The 19404-nt window shown below is 45.2% G+C and overlaps 1 protein-coding gene across 7 annotated transcripts in view; it reads right to left on the bottom strand.

Annotated features, from left to right (window-relative positions):
* The window catches only part of ERG (ETS transcription factor ERG), a 1195114-nt gene that overhangs the window by 100764 nt on the left and 1074946 nt on the right, over positions 1-19404 (bottom strand). The window lies entirely within an intron of this gene.

The raw sequence follows: 19404 nt of genomic DNA, 5'->3' as shown, positions 1-19404 counted from the left end.
CTTCCCGGGATCAGCCCAGGGGAGAAAACAGGGCCCCGTATCAGCCTGAGCGGGTTTCCCAGTTAGAGCGCCAGGTCCAAAATATGGCACGGGATCTGGGTCAAATACTGAGGGCACAGCAGAACCCTCAGATGGGCATGCCGGCACAGAATGCCCCAAACTCTGGACCTGGTACTCCAGAACAATGACGGGGGCAGCACCCCGATAACACACCGGTTCCCAGGGAGGAGGCACAAAGGGAAGGGGGGTGTAAAGCCTTGGAGGAAGCTTCCTTCCTCACTTGTAAACAGCCCCTGGAAACCCAGGAACCTGAAACAAAATCTCTTGCCCCTGAAAGTCTGCCTCCTAAGGAGCAGAGGGGGGGTAGGAGAAACAAAAGACCCAAACAGACTCAGTTTGAGGAGGAGGTACAGATCTTCCAATTTGAGGGAGAGGGATCCTCAGAGGATCCTGGGAAAAGGATCTTCTCCTTCAGAGAAGGGGGAACTCCTCCCAAAGAAAAATGGGTCCCTAGGGATGCAAATCCAGACTGGGGAGATGTGGAGACTGAGCTACCGCCGCCCACCATCTCATCCCAGAACTAACAGCAAGAAAATCCCCTGGTTCAAACCCATCCTGGTGACTGCCTCCAAAAAGGGGGGGGTGGCCCGGAACCGGAGCCAGGGGAACCCACAATGGCTCTGATCTCCAGTTGCCAACTTTTTCTTTCAGATTCCCAAGGCTCTCCACAGAATTCTGCCCAAATCTCTTCACTAGCGATGTCCAAAACTAGAAAGTTAGCCCACCAGTTGTCCAAAAATGTGCATTATCTGTGCCCCCTTGAGGAGAAGGAGGGAAGATACTATGCCCCGGTACAAGTACAGGGACAGGGTACAATTTTGGCACTGGTGGACACGGGATCTCAAGCTACCCTTCTGTCCAGAAGGGCCTTTGATGAACTGAATGCAGGAAGGGGAGGGAATTACCAAATTCCTCTCACCTCACTTCCTGGACAACTCCAGAACTTTGACGGGAAGGAAATTCCCGTCTAGGGGACGGCAGATTTGGACATTAAAATTGGGCGACACAAGTTGAAACACCCGGTCATAATTGTGACTCCAGAGGGCACCCCTTGTTTACTAGGGAATGACCTCCTGAGATGGTTGTCACCCCTAATAGATTGCGTAAACAAGGTCCTCTGGACCCAGACTAGCCGACCCATAAAATTAAAACAGAGTGTCAACCATGTTAGTTTAAACGGCACCTGCCACATGGTTGAACAAAAATCTGACCAAGTAGAATTTCACTTCCAGAATAGCCAAATTCCAGACGTGACATTAATAGCAGTAGGACAACAGACTGGTGATGGAGGGTCCTCTCTATTTCTGAAAATCAACCTTCCTTCCAGTTTAAGGTGGTATTCCACACTGGAAGGAAACACCCTGAAATTCTTTACCAATCCACAATCAGAAACTCCCACTCCGATAGTCCAGAAAGATGTGAAATCAGCTCAGAGCCTGGCTGATATTCAGCAAATTGGAGAGCAGTTGTTCATCCCTGTTCAGTTAAATGATGGGAAGGACTCTGTTCTCGCTCGAGTGTGCGTGAACAATGGTAAGAGCTTCATCAGCGAAGCCATGTTTCGCCAACTCCCAAAAGATCCAGCCATTCCCACCTTCAAACTGATAGACAAATGGGGAATGGACCTGGAAGCACCTAATTCCAAACATCTCCTGCCAAGCAGGTGTATGCTCAAAATCTCCATTGGCAACAAGAGCATAGTCCACAATTGTTGGGTCGTGCGAGACGTCCCTGCCGCCTTTTACTTAAGCAGTGACATTCTCAATCGCTTTGCCATTAGTTTGGACCTAATAAACTTCAAAGCTTGGTCCCGATTAGCGGATAATCCCATGGGCTTTGATGATCCAGAAAAAGCATTTAGGTCAGCTCAATTGCTACCTTATGCAGTTGAAATTCAGATCAAAGAGGAAGTCACCATCCCAGAAAGGACCCGACAATTCTCCCTGGAAGTGAAAGTTAAAAGAGGACAATATTTGCAAAACCCTGATGCTTACATACATCTAAATGCTTCTCTCCAACAGCAAGGGTTAGGGGTAAACCCAACACCGTTAGTCAACATAGAACATGACACCATTCTAATAGAGGTGGATAACACCGACTTGAAGAGTATTACTCTAGCCGCAGGCACCATTATTGGAATGGCGGTTGATGACCGACATTTTTCCATAGATTTAGGTAATGAACTGTTAGGAACAATCCCCAAGGACTGTTTTGACAGTGACAGTGAGGACAATACAACACCAGACAGGATTTTTACCCAGCATGGGGGGAACTTCCTGGTGTACACTTCTTGCCCTTATGGTAAGGAAGATGTGACTTGTGACTTCAGAAGGGATGAGGTGATTTTCCAGGTCCATGAGGGCTGCCTTTCCCACCTGAAGCCTCCAGTCCAAATCAGCACTCTGACCAGGGACTTCTCCACCCAGCTGGAGGAGGCCGCTGAGATAGCCAAACCAGAAGTCTTTCCAGGCTTCAGGCAGATGGTGGAAGAGAGAGTAAACCTAGCTGATGCCTGTGTGACTCTGGAACAAAAGCAAAAGTTGAAACAAGTTTTCTTGGATTTCCAAGATCTCTTTGCGGTAGACTCATATGACTGTGGTCGCACTGACATCCACACAACAACAATCCCCACGGACCCTTGCATGACTCCAGTGTTTGTGAAGCAATATCGCTTGCCTCTCGCATCAATGGAGTCCCTTACTGAAATAATTAAGAACCTTGAGTCCCGGGGAATAATCCGTCCAGTTCACAGCACCTTCAATAATCCGGTGCTGGGAATATTGAAGCCAAACGGCCAGTGGAGACTCTGCGCCGACCTCAGGGAGCTCAACAAACGGGTCCATACTTCCCGATGGCCTCTGCCCTACATTGACCAAGGGCTGGCCCAGATCCAGGGGTCACAGGTATTCACTGCAATAGACCTGACCAATGGATACTGGACCGTGCCGGTCAGTAGGGAGGACCAATACAAGCTGGCTTTTACCTTTGGGGGCTAGCAGTACACATGGACCCGGACTCCCTTCGGATACCTTAACTCCGGTAATGAGTTCAATATTTTCCTACATAAGGCCATGCCCGACCTGGGTGCGAGGGGTAACCTGGCTTATGTAGATGATGTCCTCATCAAAAGTTCATCTGTGGAGGAACACATAGCGGAGATCTGTTATGTTCTGACGCAGTTGAGGGCCGCCGGAGCAAAACTTTCCTTTCAGAAAGCACAGAGTTGTAGAACCCGTGTTAATTTCTTGGGGCATGAGATTACTCCTCAGGGTCTCTGTCCCCAGGAAAAGAAAGTGGAAGCACTTCAGAAACTGAAAGACCCCACAACTCTGCGGGAACTAAGGAGCCTCCTTGGACTGACTAATTACAGCAGAAAGTTCATTGAGGGCTACGCAGAAATCACAAGACCCCTGATTCATCTCCTGAAGGGGGGGTCAAGTGGGAATGGGGTCCAGAACAAGCCGAGGCAGTAAAACAACTCAAAAGAAGCCTCTCACAAGCGCCTTGCCTAGCTTACCCTGTCAGAAACAAGGAGTTCTTCCTGGAGATGGGGTTCTCTAATACGTGCTTGACAGCAGTATTATACCAAAAGCATGACAAGGTCAATAAAGTAATCTCCTATGCGAGCAAAACTTTATCCTCTGTGGAGGAAAAATTCAACGATTGTGAGAAGGCACTCCTGGCAACGGTGTGGGCATTGAAGAATTACCGCCCGTTTATCCAGGGGGAACACATCATAGTGGAGACTCCACACCAGCCTCTGCAATATCTCCAAAGTGACAGAATCCGGGCCGGAAATGTGAGTAATTCCCGAATTACTTCCTGGATTCTGTCAATGCAAGGATTTCCTGTGGAGGTCAGATATGGCCAAAACAAGAAGAGTCCCCTCGCGCAAGGTCTGGCTGACTTGCATGATTGTGCCAGGGAAAACTGTCTCGAGGACGAAAGTCTAAAAATAAAGAACAACATGGAGGCATACCTTAATTCTCCCCACAAAGTCTTTGAAGCGGACAAGTGTGAGGGAATGCCCACTGTCTATGTGGATGGATGCTCTTACCATGTTGACAACAACGGGGAGAAAGAACTTGTGGCCGGCGTAGGGAATGCATGGGTGAATGAGTCCCCAGAACCCTCCGCTGGATACAAAATAGGTCCCCGAAGTAGTCAGGTGGCAGAATTGATGGCTGTGCATCAAGCCATCCTCACTGCTGTCCAGCATCAACTCCACGAACTGGTCATAATCACAGATTCGGATTATGTACGGAACGGGTTCGTGGAGCACCTGGTTAATTGGAAAGCCAGAGGCATGTTATGTGCTAACAACAAACCCTTGAAACATGGGAAGTTGATCCAAAACATTGATGATCTGGTCACCTCGAATGAGATGACCATCTATTGGAAAAAGATCAAGGGTCATTCCAAAGTAGAGGGACCAGACAAAACTGGAAATGACTTAGCTGATCAGCTGGCCAAAACCGGGGCCATCCAAGGGGATCTAATTGAGATTGAGTCCCTGTTGGGGGAAATCCAGGTCACTGCTATCACTAGGTCCCAGACAAATGCTCACAACGACCTTTCAATTGCACAATGGAGCAAGGAGACCCCTGATGCTGATTTGATTACAGCTCAGAAGGGGGATCCAATTATTGGTAAGTTTTACCAACACCTTGAGGACCCGGAGAACTTTCCCCTGACGGATACCGATTACATTGGGAAAGAGGACCTAAGAGTGTTGATGAAATGTCCAAAAATGTTCCGAATCCAAGACGGTTTGCTGGTAAGGAAATCCAAAGCTGGCCACGATCAGTGGGTGGTTCCTACCTCATTCCGAAGCCTGATGTTAAGTCACGCCCATGATGCGGCCACCGCCGGTCATAGGGGGTTTCACACAACATTGGAAATCTTAAGAGAGGTTGCATACTGGCCACACATGGGGCAGGACCTCGACCAATACTTGAAGGGGTGTCTTGTGTGTGCACAATTTCAGCCATCATCCCTCATGCACCGTGCGCCTCTCCAAAAGAGGGGGATGACACTGCCATGGTCAGATTTACAAATCGACTTTTAAGGCCCTGTGATTCGCTCTGCTAGGGGGAATAAGTACATGTTGACTGTGACATGCTTGTTTACCAAGTGGGTGGAATGTCTCCCAGCCCCAAATTGCAAGGCAGAAACTGCAGCTGCCCTGATGATTAACCACATCTTTTCCCGTTTCGGTCTACCTCAAAGGATTGAGTCAGACAGGGGTAGCCACTTCACCAGTGAAGTAATGACAAAGATGTGGGAGATACTGGGGGTCAAAAGGAAGTTGCATATTGCTTACCGGCCATCTTCTTCTGGGGCAGTAGAGAGATATAACCGAACCATTGTGAGCATATTAAAGAAGTTTGTGGCACAGTCTGGGCCAAGTTGGGATATCCGATTACCTCTGGTCCTAATGGCCATCAGATCTACCCCTTCATCTGCAACCAAAATGTCACCATTTGAGTTGATGACTGGGCGCAAGATGGTGCTTCCTCAGCATTTGCTCTACAGGACCCAAGAGCAGACACTGATAAATGCCTCCACAACTCATGAGTATGTGGAGAATTTAAGGAAACACCTTCAACATGCTTTTGCTTATGCTCAGCGGAATCTAGAAAGATCAGCTGATAGCATGAAGACCCACTATGACCTGAAAACTTCCAGGAAGGAATATCAGGTGGGGGACCGGGTCTATCTATACAATTTCCAAAGGAACCAGGCCAAACAGCGAAAATTTTTGCCTACATGGAAGGGACCCTTTGAGATTATAGACAAAATCTCCCCTTTGGCCTACAAGATCCGCATCCCCAAAGGCGGTTTGGCAGAGGGGGAAGACAAGTGGGTCCACATAAACCAGTTGAAGTGTTGCCATCCCAGGCACACTCTGCAACAACTGGAGGAATCCTCTGGAATCCTAGAGGGTACTGTCTCAGATTAATTCAGTTCTAACTTAAAATATCCTACATATCGCCTATCAAATTCTGAGTTTCTCAATGTGGGTGTTTTCGTTTTTGAATGCAAAAAAGAAATGTGCATGTCCATATGTTTTGACTATAAATTTATATGCCACCCCACTATATCAATGGTGGGGGAAAAATGTCTATGAATAGGTATTGCCACTCTTCCTTTGTCATCCTAGGAGAAAGAAAACCTGGAGACGGGCCAAGGAGGACGATCCGGAGACCGGGAGCAGAGACGCAAGGGGCCCAGTGTACCGCCCAATACTCCCATCAGGTCCGGCGAGGAGAACCGATCGATCCGACCGGATGTAGGAAAAGATGCTGAACTGTGCCATCTATTGGAAGAAGATGAGGAAACATCCCAGGTCTTGCGAGTCCCATCAGTGAAACAGAATGGCCATCGCAAGAGGGGGGCTTGTGGGATGTTTTTATCCACGCATCCAAGCCCTACCTCAAAAACTGTGCAGTACTGGCATTGAAAACATCATGACGGCCAGAGCTTCCCAGAAAATGCACAGGGAAATGCATGAAGAATAGGCTGCCACTCATTTTGCCGATGTTATGGGCACAGAAGGGCACTGCCTAAAACCACCATTGGACTACCCACACAGTAGCCTGAAACCATTGGGAATGGCAATGCTGATTGCCAAAAGCAACCTAGAATTGTGGGGAATTCATTTTCTTAAATCCCAAAAATGGGTGCATTACCAGTACTCACCACTATCAGAAAGCCGGCGTTTTAAAACAACACCAGACTTTTTTTTTTTTTTTGTGTAAAACTGAATAAATGAACCCAAAGCATGCCAAAGAAAGACTTACTGAGAGGTGGATACAATGTAAAGTTATATTCTGAAGTGACTTGAAGGTTTATAACAAGACTGGCTGAGCTGTGGATTTCAGCAGTTTAAGTAAATTTGGACTGAAAGACACTAAAAATCTAAATGTTTAAAAGAAATGAGTGACCTACTTTTGAGTGTCACATAGGTTGCAATTGTTTAAATGTCATAGTTTTAAACTTAGAATCAGAATTCTAGCTGCATATGTAAAAATGGTTAATTTTATTTGAATGCAGAAAACTGGGTAACTAAAAGTGACATTAGCTGGGGCCTGGCTTAAGGAACTGAATTCTGCCCACCAGCTACCCCCAACAGGAGTTGAGACTTGCACAACTGCTGTGTTCCCAGGCCTAGCTGCCCTTTTGCTGTTCCCACCAAAAGGGATCTGACACTTCTCTGATTGAATTACCTGGGCTCTGCAGGAAATTGAACAAAGCCCTGTCCTGACTCAGGCAAATGTTTTATTGGTGGGAGTCGTAAAATGTGGCTTCCTCCTGGAAGGAAAGGGGAGGAGCACTGCATGTGAGAGCAAGCTGGCTTGGCAGAAACTGGGAGGGGGAGAAACTGGAGACAGAGGCTGAGCTTGAAGAAAGTGGAAAAACTGGTTTCTGTACCATGTGACCTGAAAAGACACACCCCTGTAGCCAGAATATGGTCTTAGAAAAAGATGAATAACTCATAGTACGGACTTGTCATAATTATTAAAATGATACCATAATTCTTGTGATTTTTCTGCCCACATTTTAAGAGGTTTTTAGAACCGGTGGCATGATCTGGGGGCAAACTAGCAGTTAAGAGGGTATTACTTAAAATGTCTGCATGTGAAAAGTCTGATACTTCATCAATTAATGCCTGCATGCCTTGCACACATTTGGGTAAATTTGAGTAAGAATCTGATATTGGTAACTTGACCAAAAAGTGCAAATGTTTCCATTTCTGATTGCAAGCTCCCAGGAAGAGCAGATTTGGACAGGGTATACCTCCTGTGATATGTGATGAGTGCATGTAATTTTAAACAAATATGTACCTGTGCAAATATGTCTTTTGGGTCAAAATATAGATTGTGTGTAATTTGACAGGGGTGGGTTCTCTGTATCATAAACAGACCTCATCATGATGACACTTCATTTCATTCCCCCAATCAAGGGGAAGAGGAGGAAGTGGCCAATGACAAGTGGAGAGGGGTAGGGCCTAGGAAGCTAGCCTTTCCACCCATTTTCAAAACACATAAAAGCAGACAGTCAGGACAGATAGGGACATTCAATTCCATTTGCTGCGAAACATGCTGCCGGACCATACAACATCCAGAGATCCAGACTTCAAATCCATCAATCTCCAGAATCCAGAGAGGCTAGACCAGCAGAGCAGAGCTGACCCAGACCGCTGTTAGCAGAACCAGAGAGCTGACCCAGATCACTGTGAAGAGACCCAGACCAGACCAGAGTCCAGTCTAAAACCTGACCAGATCCGTGGCGAGGCCCATTCTATTTCTAAATATATTGTGAGTACCCAGCAGAACTGTGCAGAACCAACCTCTTAGTTAAAATAATATAATTCAATCTATTTTATCTAAGTAGAACTGCCTAAAAGCTGTCACCTGTCATTTTCTAGCTGCTAGCTGTCACTTGTCACTTTGAACTTTTAAAGTTTCAAATCTGAAAAACGACCTTTACCATATCGCTCATATCTCCGTGACCGTTTGTCTTAGAGACTTGCAGTAACTTTCCTCTGAAAGCTTAGAATCTTGGCTTTTTAAAGAACCTAGAACCGCATTCCTATTCCATACACTTTTGCAGCAATCGCGAAAAACGCACTCGCGAATTTTACCGTGATTTGCAAATTTCTCCACGTGTGAAAACAGCAGTTTCCTTGCTAAAAATTCGTTTGCCTCTTAAGAACCATCCCTGAATCATTGCTATAGTGAGCCTGGACTAATATTAACTAGATACCACTCACCCTGAACCTCTAGAGGGAATTAAAAGCATTTTAGCATATTTTTCACTTCATTGCCAGCACATATAAAAGCATTTTGGGCCTGTGTTTCCAACTTCTGTGGTCTAAGCTTGCTGGGGTGAACTGAATTACATTTGATTGCATTTCTGAGAACTGTGTGCTTTCCTTCCATTTCCTTGCATTGCATAAAGGGGGGAGGGGATTGCCAGAGAAAAGTGATTACATTGTTTTGTTGAAATCATATTGAGTATTTTCTGTATTGCATTTTCATTCAACATTACATCCATCTGAACTTATATAAAGCATTCTCTACCACATTATTCTTCTGTCCCTATTTACCAGTGTTGCTATCTTATCCATCCTATAACCACTCATCATTGATTATAAAGAAGTGTGCTAGTGCCGGACTATCCATTATTGATTACTGCTCGGATTAAGTGTGATATTCAATTATTAATTTATTATAAAGTGTGATATATATATATATTGTTTAAATCATCAAATAAACCTTTAAACTTGCAAAACAGAACTACTTCTTGGCTCAGTGGGGTCAGGGGGATTCCAAGAGAGGGGTGTTATATAGGGGTAGTCATCCAGAACGCATGAACTGGACATAAAGATATATCAATAAGGGTTTCCATTCAGTATCCCAGACTAGGCATTGACTTAGCTGTAGTGTTGAATTGAATCCTCTTACAGCTTCTTGACCCCTCACTTCTGGGGATTTTGCAGCCAGCATGGTCCTTAACTTCTCATCTCAGGGATATAGTTCCCAGCATGCTTCTTAACTTCTCATCTCAGGGATATAGTTTCCAGCATGCTTCTTAACTTCGCACCTCAGGGAATATAGTTCCCAGCATGCTTTTTAACTTCTCATCTCAGGGACGTAGTTCCCAGCATGCTTCTTAACTTCTGATCTCAGGGATATAGTTCCCAGCATGCTTCTTAACTTCGCACCTCAGGGAATAGAGTTCCCAGCATGCTTTTTAACTTCTCATCTCAGGGACGCAGTTCCCAGCATGCTTCTAAACTTCTCATCTCAGGAGTTCCCAGCATGCTTCTAAACTTCTCATCTCAGGGATATAGTTCCCAGCATGCTTCTAAACTTCTCATCTCAGGAGTTTCCAGCATGCTTCTAAACTTCTCATCTCAGGGATATAGTTGCCAGCATGCTTCAAAACTTCTCGTCTCAGGGATATAGTTCCCAGCATGCTTCTAAACTTCTCATCTCAGGAGTTCCCAGCATGCTTCTAAACTTCTCATCTCAGGGATATAGTTCCCAGCATGCTTCTAAACTTCTCATCTCAGGAGTTCCCAGCATGCTTCTAAACTTCTCATCTCAGGGATATAGTTCCCAGCATGCTTCTAAACTTCTCATCTCAGGGATGTAGTTCCCAGCATGCTTCTAAACTTCTCATCTCAGGAGTTCCCAGCATGCTTCTAAACTTCTCATCTCAGGAGTTCCCAGCATGCTTCCAAACTTCTCATCTCAGGGATATAGTTCCCAGCATGCTTCTAAACTTCTCATCTCAGGAGTTCCCAGCATGCTTCTAAACTTCTCATCTCAGGAGTTCCCAGCATGCTTCTAAACTTCTCATCTCAGGGATATAGTTCCCAGCATGCTTCAAAACTTCTCGTCTCAGGGATATAGTTCCCAGTATGGTCCTTAACTTGACATCTCAGGGATAAAGTCCCCAGCATGCTTCTGAACTTCTTCTTGGTTTTAAGCCTCTGCTTGGCACAGATATTTTCAAACTCTGACTGCGCGTCACCCTACTTACTTAAGGATGTGGGAACAGTACACTCCTCCCAGCAAGTATTTCTTTTACTCCCTTACCAGGTTCTGAACACTCAAAAAGCATAGTAGGTTCACCCCCCCCCCCACTGTATTTAATATCTTGTATGTATTTTCATTTTTCTCATCCCCATGTGCCCTCCCTGTTGCACAGTGGGCGCTTTGAAAAAGAATCGCTTGCGGTATAAGCGCCTAACAAGCGTACAATAAAGAAAGAAATAGATAGTGACCACATCATCAGCAAGAATGTTTCACCCCCTTGATTACTATTAGGTTCCAGGTTAAAATGTCTTCCTCCTTGTCGGGTCTCTGACTAGCTGAGTCATGATCACCCACCGGCAAAGGACCTGCTTCTATGCTTGATCATTGAGCAGGGTCTGCCTTCTCTTCTCTGGTTGCTTGCTTCTGGCAGGCACTTACATATGGACCCCATGAGGCTTGCAGAAAATGGCTCTCCTTTTGCTCTGGTCTCTGTAGTTTCTCTCTGGAGATTTGAGTCCCAAATGTTCTCTCTCTCTGCCAGGGTCTGCTTTCTATGGGGTCCTGTTTTTCCCACTGGGTCAGTCTCTCTCTGAGTCTGACCCTATCGCTGCGACTTGCTTTTCACCAGGGTTCAGTTCTACCCTGAAGTCTGTGTCTCTCTTGGTTCCGAGTTCATAACTCTCTGAGGTCTGTCTGCACTCCTGTTTCCCTTCTTGCAGACAGAGAAAATGCATGCTCTTGAATTCTGCTTTAGACAGGTGTTCTTTCCAAGACTATCTAGGGAGGTGAGGTGGTTCTCTGGAGGGATAGGACTGGGAGTAATCCTTTGCAGTTCAGAAGTCAGTGCAAAGGCTTTAACATGGCTGTTGAGCAGTTGAATTAATTCCATGTGCCTTTCAAGTTTGTTTGGTGAGGAGCCTTATTCCCACTCTCTCTGGTGTGATGCCTTCTTTGTAATAAAGGGGGTTGCCTTGGGAATTTCAAATCTTTCGATTTTGCCTGCTTCCTGTTTCGCTGCGATTTTCAATGTATTTATTTATTTATGTATTGTATTTGTGTAATGTCCAGACAAGGGGCATCACAGTGTTTGTGGAGAAGTAAAATGCAAGCAATTAGACAAAACATACAAAGCTGGCAGGGATGTCAATTCACCAAAATGCCAGGGGGTAGCGGGAATGACATCACATGACCCTTGACATCTGATTACATCACAGGAAGTGATGTCATTTGACCCCACCCTGAAGTGATATCACAGGAAGCGATGGAACACGACCAGCACCCTTTTGACAAACAGGAAGTGGCATCACATAGCATTGTTGCTAAGTAGACTATGGAAAATATGGTTACAATATCACTATAATGTGATATACATTTCATACAAGAATGGAACGCCTTATGTATCGTTAAGATCAGTGTGTATATGCACATATGAGCAAATTACTGTAAATTTAAGCAGACATCCATGGCCAAATGATAATGATGTGTTATTATATAGCACTTAAGCTTGAGCGCTTTATATAGAACAAATATACATATAATATCACCCAACCTGTGTTGGTACTCCTTCATCAACGTCAGAAGGATGAAAGGCTGAGTTGAGGTGTTTAAGAACAGACTAAATCAGTGACTCAACCCCTCAAGTGTGCCTGAAATAAACCTTTAATGAATCTAGCAATTATTGTATAGAATTCTAGAAGGACAAATTATTTGTATTCCTATATCTATCCTGAACAAGACATTCAGCCACTCCAGAAGAAAAAAGCCACAAGGTGCTGGCCACAGCCCAGGAGCTTGCTTTAAAAAAACGAACAAAAGTGTTTTTTTTTTACTTTTCTTTTTAGGGGTAGCAAGGGAGACCTCAGGGGTCCCTGGTGACCCCTAAATGACATCCCTGAAAGCCGGTGGGACTGGTATTAGTCACATTTGTGAAACATTAATGTTTTCAACAATTTTCTGAATGATAGTTACTCTCATTTCTGATGTTCGGACGGAGAGAGTTCCAGAGGATGGGTGATGTAATGCAAAAACTCGATCCACCTGTTCTTTTGCTTTTGTATCTGGGAGTGGACAGGGTGTGGTTGTTGGTTGATCTTAGGGGACGCACTACTGGTTTGGGGGTGACACTTCTAATGAGGCATAGGGGAGCCTCTTTGTAAACATAGCAGTGGCCGATTGTTAGCATTTTAAATTCAATGCAGGCTTTAATTGGGAGCCAGTGGATGTCACGCCTTGTGGCTGAGATGTGATCTGAACATTTTAGTCGCAGGGCCGCAAGGAGGGCTGTGTTTTGAAGGAGCTGGAGTTTGGCAATTGTGTGGGATCATGGGAGCATTTAGTCGACTGCGGGTTGCCTACACTTGTGTGAGCAGAACCATCCTTTGTCGTGGACATATCACTCATTCACTAGATGTCAGTCCACCTCAGCTCATGGCCAGACATTGTAGCCTGCAATGGCACTCCCTACACTGGCATGCTCACCTTGCCACTTGCTCCATTGTAGTGTGCAATGTAGTCTTCCCAATGTGACTTTTGAACCAACCCAATGCTTTTATGCCTATGCTTTCCTGCTGAAAGGGGAGGGTACGTTTTTGCATGGTGTTGTTCTTTCTGAGCGTATGAGGGAAGTAATAAGGTATGTTTTTTTTCTCTTCGAATGTGAAATAAAATACACTTTGCCTCTTGACACTGGCGAGAAGGACCAGGGTTACATTTAAAGTAATGGAGGGGGTCCCATCTGGATACTGTAGCTATGGAGAGGGCATCTCCTTCTGCCTGGCAGGTTATTTGGAAGTCTTATCTCAGGTAGATCTCTGGCAAAGGAGTGCTAGATTCTCCGGGCCCTCACTGAAAAGAGGGCTGATTGCAGGGAAATCTCAGTGATGCCCAATGTGGGAGCCTGACCTATCACACTACTACCTATTCCCTGGCTATTCCCCCGGAGAAACAAAACAATGGAGCTGCCAGAAAGGCTCCAGAGAATTTCCCCTCTACAATCTCCACGGGTCTCATTACTCCCATCAATGCAGCTTCCTCTGATCCTCAGGGCCCTGCTATGTCCTAGCAGAAGGAGGTTGTCCAATGTGTGTCCGCATCATGAAGCCAGTGTCGGGGGGAAATTCTCCCTGGGTCGGCTGGGCCGTCCGCGGACCTCCGGGCAGGGAGGCCCCAACTCCTCCCGTATATCCCAAAAAATGAGTATGAGACACACGCAAGAAGCAAGGTGATTCTGCTGTTTATTAAACAAAACGGCAGGGATGGGTCAAGGATCGTACGCGTCCGTCCTGACACTCTCTCCCTAATCGTGGGGCTCGCAGGCCCTTTTTACCTTAGTATGACGCGCTACTTGCGTCACCTGGGAAAGTTAGCAAAAAACCTATCGTCACCCTGGATTGGCTCCTCGAGTGGTAGGGTTAGTATAGCATACGTATAGAGAGCGTTATTAGTGGTCGAGGGTTAGTCAGGTGGTATACTTGGGTTGTCCCTTCAATTTGATACATGAAAATTGTTACATGAAGACCCCTGAGGATTGGCTAATGTTAATGGCGTCAGTGATAAGAGCCCCATGTTCTGATTGGTCCACTCGCGAGCCCCCCAGTCTGGGAGCATCGCTGTTCCCAGCTCGCGGTGCACCTGTCATTTGCAACAATGTATCACTATGGGTATGTGCAGACAATGTGAGGATTTATTCATATGCTGGAAGGCAGACTACTCCCACCGCCGCAGATGTCCATTGAGTCGCTTAATTGTATCTGCCTGTGTCTTGAAACGTGGGATCCAGGCGCCTCCCTCCTCCTGGGCCTGGCACCCTGTCAGGTTCGGCTTGGTCACGTGAGGTGAGACCGTGGTTGAGGCAGAATTCTGCACAATTAATATTGCATTTTCCACTGTGTGCCTGGCTTAATTTGCAGGTGTGACCTTAGCGTCGGCTTGCGGCATGCGAGTTTGCAACATTGTGCCCTTGACTTTCTGCTTTCGCCGGGCTCACTCTGCAGGGTCAGCAACTGTACTCTTGCTCATTCAATGTTCATGGAAGCTCTTGCTTGCGGCCTACTTGGGCCTAGTGCATAGGTGGAACCGTTTGATACCCAGCGCTTTGGGTTATGGTATCATATTGCTTTATCCCCAGTATCAGGTCTTCGTTATATTTCTCATTGTAATGCATGGGTTTAGGAGAAGCGTGAGCAAGCATTTTAGATGAGTTCATTGTGCGTCTTGCGTTTCTGCATTTTGAAAAGCCTATGTGAAAAATAATAAAGATGCACGTCAGTGGGTGTGTCTGTCACCTACGTCATAGCACTGAATATGTTCTTCGTGTGGATTGGTGTGGGAGTGTCCAGTGTGCATGTTTGCACGGGTGTGCTGACCGTTGGCTAGGTCGTCATGGCATCTCTAACGATGTGTTGATTTAGTATTGGATGGTTCAGTCGAGTCCATCCATGTCGCAGGTGTCGGCATGGGCAGGGCAGGCTGGTGGGCAGGCGGGTGGGCACGCGGGTGGGCACATCCGTATGTTCCTGTACCAGGGTATTTGGTCGTCTGGTAGATGGGCAAACTCCTCTCGTGGCGGGTGCCTTGGCCGTGATCCTCTAGGCCAGGGGTGTGAGGGGATTGGTGGGAGCCTTTTGTTCCATTCTCCCACTTCACCAGCACTCGGAAATTGTGCTTATTTTATCATTTCAATATTATGATTCAAAACATATACAACTTCACAATACATCAAAAGAGAGCTTTCTGACTCGACGTTAAGCTCTGATGTAGGTTTTCTGAGAATATGGGTTTGGTTTTTGTCGTGTTGCCCTTCTTTTCCCGAAAGATTGCCACATCATCTCGTACACCGTATTGGAGCAGAGAGGAGGTAGAAACATCTGGGAATCAGATAATTGAATATCAACCAATTTATTTTACTGGTCCCGTTGGCAACTTTGCAAGATGGACCATCTCCAAAGTAGTGGAAGATTTGCTCGCAGTGAAGTTCAGCGCACATCCACATTGGGAAAGCACTGAGGCCCTTATTGCAGAGCAGCATCTGAAGCTTTCTTCTGAAGCATCCTCACCTATTGCAATGCAGGGCCTGCTAGATGGGTGCCACGAAACAGCGATGTCCAAGGGCGGTGCCTCATAAATAAATAAAATAAGATAATTGGCAAAGAAATAAGTGTGCCTGGGGGATCTGTGTATCAAAGAATGCAGACCAAAAGTATGTGTTTCGGACCAATTCATCTAGATTGCCCCACCTGAGGACTCGCACTGGTTTTCCTAGCCACCTTCTTTTTATAATTTGGACCATATTGTTTATCTTCTATGCCCTAAATGCACTGCCAAATAATTGACAGTCCCTTTCTGCTTAAAATTCCAAGATCTATATACTATTCTTCAGTCTGACATACTCCCTCATAATTAACTCTATGCCATTCATAAATTTGGCTTCGCTAGTTGGTTTGAATGCATCCCTTTCTTCAATTGATGTTATTTGCTTGTTGCATCTTGTGTGTAATCTGTGCCGTTGCAATAGATGTCTTTGGAGATGAGAAAAACAGTCTTGGGCAGTTTGGATGCAAAGAGCAATATAAAGACCTGCAGAGAAATGGGAGAGATACAAGGGTTGGTCAACACTTGGAGACCTTTCTTCCACTAAATCAAAGCTTGAAATCTAGCAAAGGACCTTTGCCACTGGACATCATTACAATCAGACAAGTTCATCTGGTTAGGCACTAAAAGCTTTCTTAAACCCCAATTTTGGAAGAGTCGGCTCTTCTAGGGCTCCCTCAACTTTAGGCCATATTATTGTTTCCAACATGTATATAGAAGTTGTACCATGCCAGCAGATTGCATCCCCCACTCTGTGGTAGCCAGGCCAACCACAACCATCTTGACGGCTCCGTCTTCTGGATGTCATCAAGCCCCTCTGCTGCATTCTGAGGCTGCCACTGGGCAGTGTGTAGGGCAACACAAACCCCAAATAAATTAATAAAGACTTTTGCAGACTGTTTGCTAACTTGCTAACCTAAGTGGGATATGTTTGCAGGCCTTCCTTCAGTATTCAGAGGGCAATTGCCTTCCTTCTTTATTTGACATAGGATCATTAATGGAAGAATTGGCTGGCCGGTCTGAGAAGAAATGTAAGTGCCCGGATATGCACGGAGTCAGCCCGCTTCTCTTACCTGAGACTGTTGTGGCAGTAGTTAAACACAATAACACTCGCCAAAGTGTTACTAAACTGAAGCAGTCAAATGCGATTCATTCATTATAGGGTTGAGAACCAGTGATGATTTCCATACAAAAGTCTACTTTCATGAGCTGCCTCTGCTTCCACTTTCATATTGGTACTTCTCTTGTAGACTTCTCTTCCACAGAAAAATGTTTGCTTCCATCCCTGTCTTTTTTCTCTTTCCAATTTTGAATAGGCGGGTCGTACAATAACTTTCTCTCCTTTCCTCCATCCTAAATACATGCGTTCTTTAACTTGCCACCGTTATGTCTTGCTGTTTAAACCATGCCATGTTTTGGCTGCCTCTCTTTGCATTGCGTGCAACGTGCTACCCCCAAAATAGTCCACACTACTCAAGATGACTTCTCACTGTCTACTGATAACTTAACTAGAGCTAGGTTTGCCAAACCACTAAATACTACAACCCAGACTGTTGTCATAATGACAAAAAAGATCTCTGTTCAATTGTATGTACATCGGGCTCATAAATTGTCATTGTAAACACTTTTCAAACATGGCTTAACTTTACTTGGAAAGGAAACAACACACCAAACACTTACATCAATCTCTCTTTCTCCAGTGATAATACATTTCAAGTTTCCTTGCTCTCCCCAAATATTGCCACGTTGTCTGACAACGTTGAGATCATCTCATATGGTAACCTCCAGATTGCTTACCTGTTTGGTGATCTTTCAGATGTAATCTTCGATCTTACGCATCTTCTCCTGACGTTGATGATCTAAATTCATGATTTAACTCCATAACAAATGAATCCATGTCAGCATTTCCTAGAACACCTTCCATAATGTTGACTCCAAAAAAAAGCTCTTGAAATGTTCATCATAAAACATTTCAACTCTCAGTAAAGTAATGGGTGAGTTCCCAAACAGACTCAGGGGACCTCCCCTGAAAATCAAAGAGTGTTCTCCTTTGGAGGGTGGCAAGTGGGAATCGGGTTCCATGTGACTGGCAAAGAAGCAATCACTAGGATCACACAGAACTACAGATTGTATACATTCTTATTGTGGTGCCGGTTAGACATATTTATTATTCCGATTAACTTACAGCTATTATTGCAAGACTCTCTACGAGGCGTGAAGATTTGAGGTTTTCTTTTAGTGTGTAGGGTTCTGCTTAAACGTGATATTTTCAGTCTGGTTCACGTATCATGATATTGTCAAATGAAACTCATTATAGGTGAACCTTTCTCACGCGTATTCAATGTTGATATCCTGGAATTCGTAGCCCAGCATCCCGCTCCTATAATTCTGCCCATATTGTGTCCTTTGTTCCCCATTGGGGTAACAGCTATTGCAGGCATTCTATCCTCACATTGTAATCCTAAGGCTGCCTGATTCAGAAGGTATGTATTATGGCTACGAACGCTTCAATGTTATGCTGAGTGGTTTACACGATGAAATCCGAACCATACCCAGTGAGACCTGTGTGCTTACCACCAAAAGAAAATGGCAAACACAAAAATGTAGATTTTCTTTTTTTCTGCACATGTCACAGCAATAATATGCGAGGGGAGGCTCCTAGTAGCCCCCCATGACCCCTTATATTTCGTATATTTGCCCAAGAACCCCTGAACCCACATATAGCGTGTGTAGGAGCACTTCCAAATTTGGCGTTTTTATGTTCAGCAGTGATAGGATATGATATGATATGGCATTTATAACGCGCCTATACACATTTCTTTTTTTTCTGTATGTTGGTACGATACCTGCCCAGTGTGCATTATGTACTTAAGGTTTGAAGCATACAACCCTGTTTCCACAGACACATTTTTCAAATATGAACATCTGCGTTCATTGTTATGTTTCAAAATGTTCATTTCATTCATGCAAATCGGCCAGGGACCCTCACGGGTGCTAGTTGTCCCCATAACCTTTTTCATATTTCAGAAATACAACAGGACTGTATCAGACAGTTACTAATGAAATGATAAACTTCTGTAAGAAAATACTTTTTAGAGTTATTCTGGACTGTGGTTTGCTCAGCAAGACAAGTACAATGTTGTTAGTGAGACTACACTATATACAGGAACTGATCATTAGTAATGCTCATTGTATAGTTTTAAACATAAAACACCTTAAAATGTACTCGCCACTGATTGCACACATGGTAAACCTTACTAGACCCTGGGGCACAATCGCCTGGACCCTTACAAAGTCTGAATGCCAGCACTCCCTGCACAGCCTATCTGTGTCGCTGTCACTGTTCCCTGCACACAATGTGCCCCAGTATGATGATGCCATTCTTGCAGATCCCGCCCAGTGGCAATGTCGGTCTCCAGATAGCAGGCGTGTGCCCTCCTCAAAGGGATGCCTCTGTCTCTGCTGCTTTCATGATATGATAGGTTATTTATGACACGCTAAATACCCAGAGGTTTCTTAGCACGAACCCGGGGATCGAACCTGTGTTGCAACGTGTCGTCTTGCTTCCAAGGGGAGCACGTTTCCCCTGAGCTATCCTCCCGAGACATAATACTTCTAACAGTTAAACGATACAGCACCTACTCCACCCGCATCTTCATGCACTGCTGTCATCAATGGCTGGGACGGCGTTAGCAAATTTGCACCT

Source organism: Ambystoma mexicanum, chromosome 7p, assembly GCF_040938575.1.
Source record: "Ambystoma mexicanum isolate Mex_15411 chromosome 7p, UKY_AmexF1_1, whole genome shotgun sequence".
Lineage (NCBI taxonomy): Eukaryota > Metazoa > Chordata > Amphibia > Caudata > Ambystomatidae > Ambystoma > Ambystoma mexicanum.
Note: the sequence above shows the minus strand (reverse complement) of the source record. Positions and strands in the feature narration are given on the sequence as shown.